Source organism: Hemiscyllium ocellatum, chromosome 27, assembly GCF_020745735.1.
Source record: "Hemiscyllium ocellatum isolate sHemOce1 chromosome 27, sHemOce1.pat.X.cur, whole genome shotgun sequence".
Classification (NCBI taxonomy): domain Eukaryota; kingdom Metazoa; phylum Chordata; class Chondrichthyes; order Orectolobiformes; family Hemiscylliidae; genus Hemiscyllium; species Hemiscyllium ocellatum.
The window spans coordinates 15727542-15733541 of record NC_083427.1 but is presented as its reverse complement, the minus strand read 5'-3'; positions in this window follow the sequence as shown (position 1 = coordinate 15733541).

Genomic DNA, 6000 nt, shown 5'->3' with positions numbered 1-6000 from the left:
GTAATCCTCTAGAGCTGACCTTCACCCTAGCATCCCCCCAACTTATGTCAGCAACCCTTTTCCTTTTGACGCAAAGCTCCACCTCACTCATCATCCAAGGTTCCTTTATCTTACCCCTTTCTTGCCTGTCTCAGAGGGACATATACAAAAATCACTCGCAACAAATGTTCCTTAAACAGTCTCCACATGTCTATACTGCCTTTACCATGGAACAATTGCTGCCAGTCCATGTTTCCTAACCTATGTCTAATTGCATCATAGTTTCCTCTTCCCCAATTAAATATCCTCCCATTTTGTCTTATCCTCTCCTTCTCCATAGCTATGTAGAATGTGAGGCAGTTGTGTCACTATCAACAAAATACTCTCCCACCACAAAATCTGATACCTTCCCCGGCTCTTTTCCGAGCACCAAATCTAAAATGGCCTCTCCCCACGTCGGCGTGTCAACATAGTGATTTAGGAAACCCTTCTGAAAACACCTTACATAAACCGTTCCATTCGAAACTTCTGCTCGAAGGAGGTTCCAAACAATATTAGGAAAGTTAAAGTCACCCAATACAACAAACCTACTATGTCCACACTTTTCCAAAATCTGCCAACCTATGCTTTCTTCAAATTCGCTGCTGCTATTGGCGGGCGTGTCGTAAACCCCTGACGCATTGACTGCTCCCTTGCTGTTTCTAATTTCCACCCATACTGACTTTTTAGACCGATCTTCGTCGGCAATGGAAACTTCTGTAGCTGTGATACCCTCTCTGATTAGTAGTGCTCCACCCCCTCCTCTCCCCCCCCCCCCCTACTATTTAAATGCTCTAAACCCTGGAACATCCAGCAACCACTCCTACCCCGGAGAAACCCTTGTCTCTGTTATGGCCACAACATCATACCACCAGGTACTGATCCATGCTCTAAGTTCATCACTTTTATTCCAGATACTCCTTGCGTTAAAGCAAACACACTTTAACTGATCCCTTGGTTCCTTCCCAGGAAAGTCCTTCCCACTAACTGGTTTACCTCTTGCTATTGCCTCATCTGCATCAACTCTCACCTCCAGTATACAGCTCAGGTTCCTACCTCACTGCGATACTACTCTAAACCCTCTCGAACTACTCAATGCAAACCTTCCACTCAGGACATTGGTCCCCTTCCAGTTCAGATGCAACCCGTCCTTCTTGTACAGGTCCCGCATTCCCCAGAAGGCATCCCAATTATTGTCATATGTGAAGCCCTCCCTCCTACACCAGCTACGCAGACAAGTGTTAAGCTGTGCCCGCTCCCTGTTCCTCGCCTCTCTATCTCGTGGCACCGGTTGTAAACTTCCATCCGAACTCCCTGAAATCACTTTTTATATCCTCACTCCTTTTTTCTGGCTGTATCATTAGTGCCAATATGTAACACGATTTCTGGCAGTTCACCGTACCCATTTAGAATCTTATACACCTGACTGGAGACGTCCCGGACCCTGGCACCTTGACGGAAGCTGCAAAGCAGGACGCAGAGTAGTATTCCCTACTTTACAACCGGTGCCACGAGATGGAGAGGCGAGGAACAGGGAATGGACGCAGCTTAACACGTGGCTGCGCAGCTGGTGTAGGGAGGGAGGGCTTCACATATGTAAATAATTGGGATGCCTTCTGAGGAATGCGGGACCTGTACAAGAAGGACGGGTTGCATCTGAACTGGAACGGGACCAATGTCCTGAGTGGAAGGTTTGCTCGAGTAGATCGAGAGGGTTTAAAGTAGTATCGCAGTGGGGTAGGAATCTGAGCTGTATACTGGAGGTGAGAGTTGATGCAGATGAGGCAATAGCAAGAGGTAGACCAGTTAGTGGGAAGAACTTTCCTGGGAAGGAAGCAAGGAATCAGTTAAAGTGTGTTTGCTTTAATGCAAGGAGTATCTGGAATAAAAGTGATGAACTTAGAGCATGGATCAGTACCTGGTGGTATGATGTTGTGGCCATAACAGAGACAAGGGTTTCTCCGGGGTAGGAGTGGTTGCTGGATGTTCCAGGGTTTAGAGCATTTAAATAGTAGGGGGGGGGGGAGAGGAGGGGGTGGAGCACTACTAATCAGAGAGGGTATCACAGCTACAGAAGTTTCCATTGCCGACGAAGATCGGTCTAAAAAGTCAGTATGGGTGGAAATTAGAAACAGCAAGGGAGCAGTCACCGCATCAGGGGTTTACGACACGCCCGCCAAGAGCAGTAGCAAATTTGAAGAAAGCATAGGTTGGCAGATTTTGGAAAAGTGTGGACATAATAGGTTTGTTGTAATGGGTGACTTTAACTTTCCCAACATTGATTGGAACCTCCTTCAAGCAGAAGATTCGAATGGAACGGTTTGTGTAAGGTGTGTTCAGAAGGTTTCCTAACTCAGTATGTTGGCATGCCAACGAGGGGGAGAGATCATTTTAGACTTGGTGCTCGGAAAAGAGCCGGGGAAGGTATCAGATCTTGCTGTGGGAGAGTATTTTGTTGATAGTGATACAACTGCCTCACATTCTACATAGCTATGGAGAAGGAGTGGATAAGGCAAAATGGGAGGATATTTAATGCTAATCAGGAAGCATGGATCTCCTTTTCAATGCAGGTGATTTTCTGTTGCTAGCAGTTTATTTTGACTGCAGGCAAACATTAAGACCATTCGAGCACAAAACAAAACCTGAATTGGCAGAACTGACCACTCCCTGTCATTGTTCAAAATTAACATTTCCAGACAAATTGTCATCTCCACACTTACGATCACTCTTGAAAAAAATGCGCAGAATAAGTTTGTTAGTTTGGCAGCATAATCACAGTGGTTACTGACAAATAATAGCACTTTGGCTTTTCCATTGTTATTTCGTAATGCCACACAATTGCATTTTTAAACTCCCGATCCCGCATTAAATCTAACTATCGCATTTATCAGAGTTCGAAATTACAAATCGTCCCCATCATTCTTTCCTTCCAGTCTATTCTTTCAAAAATTGACATGTTCCTGAACACTTCGTTGACGAAGAATATTGTGCTGGAAAAGCACAGCCTGTCAGGCAGAATCCGACGAACAGGAGAATGCACGTTTCGAGCATGACTTCTTCCTGCTGAAGACCTCATGTTCGAAAATCCCATCCCCTGCTCCTGGGGTAATGCTTGACCAGCTTTGTTTTTCCAGCACCACACTCTGCGACCCTGATCTTCAGCATCTGCAGTTCTTTGCCTATTTCACATTTCACTGGAATGCACAAGCACGTTTCCAGTTCTGATCATTATTCATTGCATTGGTTAGAAATCATTGTGGTATTTTGTGCCAAATGCCCCCAACAGTTTACCTGAACGTTAAAGAAAGTTATTTTGCATTCATTGTTGACAGTTCAGCACAGTTATTTTTGGTGTGCTTGCATATAGTTCACTGCATTTAAATTGAAAATAAATCTGATTAATTTAATAATACTTTCATGTATTCTGCAGAGTTTCATCCTCGTTTTGCTGATTTAACAGCGGGCAGGATTACTGTTACATTTCTTGCTGCTATTCCCATTCTTGACCAGCAGGTGTAGCTTTGCGTGGACTGGTCTAATTGCTTCGATCTCAGCTGTCAGTATTATCATCCAAGTCGGGTCTCAGAATTTAAACGTATCCTGATCGATATTGGTATGTTATGTTTATGTAATTAGGCAGACATTTAACCGATACAGAAGAATCTGGCAACGTATATGCATAAAAATTTGCATTTAGTACTGTGAAGATTCAACCCTTGCCCCAGTCATGTTCTTCACAGACAGTCAGATCCTCTTATCACCAAGTTGACCTTCACTTTAAAATTTCTGACTCAACTTATCGTGTCCTTCTGCTGAATTTCTGCTTATTCACCAACTTATGATTCCCTTTGCTTGCATCTCTTTTTGAAAAACGGCATTCAGAGCAACTCCAGGACTTTCTCAATGGATCGACGAAAAATCGTGGCTTTTCCCAACTCTGTCTACTGGGACTAATAACAGACATTAAGAAATCTATTCACTTCTGAAGGTAATGGGATGAAGTAAACTAAACTGCCTTTCTGTAACATTGAACCTTTGCCACTGAATGAGCCTAATTTCGGTTGATGTGAGTGTCACTTTCTGAGTTCATGAACGTTAAATTGCAAATCGTTTCTGTTATCCAGTCGTTTAGCTGACGTCGCTTAATTTCTTCAATATGTTGTTATAACTCAGTTCAAAGAGAAAATATTTCCTGACTCCTGCCAAAATCAAATGATATTGAAAGAATTAATATCAAAAGATAGGCATCTCTCCTTCAGAACTAAAGTTTATCAATATTATTAAGAGTTGGAATAATATTACTAATAAAGTAGCAAAAACGATATTGTGCGAAGTACATTCATCACAAACTTGGCTGCAATTATGTTCAGTATTGAGAAATCCAATTTCACGTCAAACAAACTGCCTTCAATGCAGAATCGTTAAGTCCAGGACATAAAGTATCAATTGCGGACATACGCTTGGGCAAGCATAAAGTCAGCCTTGATATGTCTAAGTCAGCATGATTAGTATTTTGTTGGATAGCGTGACTGAATATATTCCATTCGTCAGATGAAGCCAATTCAAAGCAGTTACATTGAATTTCTACGGATTGAATTTGACCAGATTATAATCACTCTGCTGAAGTAAGATTGACCAGTTTGCTTTCCGTGGGTGTAACACCCGACTGAACATAATTAGTTCATGTACACTTCTTCACATAAAAAAAACACATTTTCTGCCAGAACAATCGTCTCCACGATTGAGATGTCAAGGAAATACTCAACAGTTCAGGAAACACTTATAGCCGTAGGTGGGCCCATATAGTGTGTCTGTTTGGAGCATTTTTTATATTTCAACTAACTGTGTTCCCAATGAAAAAGTAAATATGTATGGAGAGGTGCGATACAGAATATTTTCACGTGAAATTGTGACATATTATTGTTACAATTATTCCTATTTAACTCAAAAGTGGAATCACCTGCATGGAATCTGTGTTCTTCGAAGCATTTACTGATCATTCTTTATTGAGAGCGTTGCCCTCGGCTGGCTTCTTAGAATTTCCCAGTCTACTTGTAACAGCTAAGGAGCAACGTCCAACGTTGTATATAAAACATATTTTCGAAGATAAAACATCGAACAATGCAGTGATGTAATAGCATTCGTCCCTCGATGTTGCGCTGATGTATTGAACCGATCTGAATCCCATTTAAACAATACTATCCTATTTTCTTCCATAAGTCTATCCAATGACCATTTAATGCCCTTAACTTTGGCATGTCTACTACTATTGCAGACATTTCGATCCACGCTCCTACTACTCTCCGAGTAAAGAAACTACTTCTAACATCTGTCTTATATCTATCATTCCTAAATTTAAAGTGATGTCCCCTCGTGGTACACATCACCATCCATGCAAAAAGCCTCGTACAAACTGTCCAAAACTCTGATTATCTGTTATGTCTCAATTAACTCATTACTCATTCTCTCTCACGAAACCCAGCTTCAAGTCCCTCAGCCATTCCTCATAAGACCTCCCCTCCATACCAGACAACATCCTTGTATATCTCCTCTGAACTTTTCCATTGCTTTCATGTCCTTCCTATAAGCTGGTGGCCAGAACTGTGTACAATATTCCGCAGAAGAGTTATTTTCAGCTGCAGCATTACCTCCTGGCTCCGAAACTCAATTCCTCCAGAAGTAAAAAGCTAACATACCGAATGCCTTCTTAACAACCCTCCCAACCTGGGTGGCAACTTTCAGGGATCTATGTACATGGTCACTGAGATCTCCCTGCTCATCGTCTTCAGCAGTAATCTTACCATTAGCCAAGTACTCTTGATGCCTGTTGATTCTTCCAAAGTGAATCACCTCGCATCTTTCCGCATTGAACTCCATTTGCCACCTTTCAGCCCAACTGTGCAACTTAAATATGTCCCCCTGTAATCTGCAACATCCACCAGCACGATCCACAACTCCACCGAAGTTAGTGTCATCCACGAA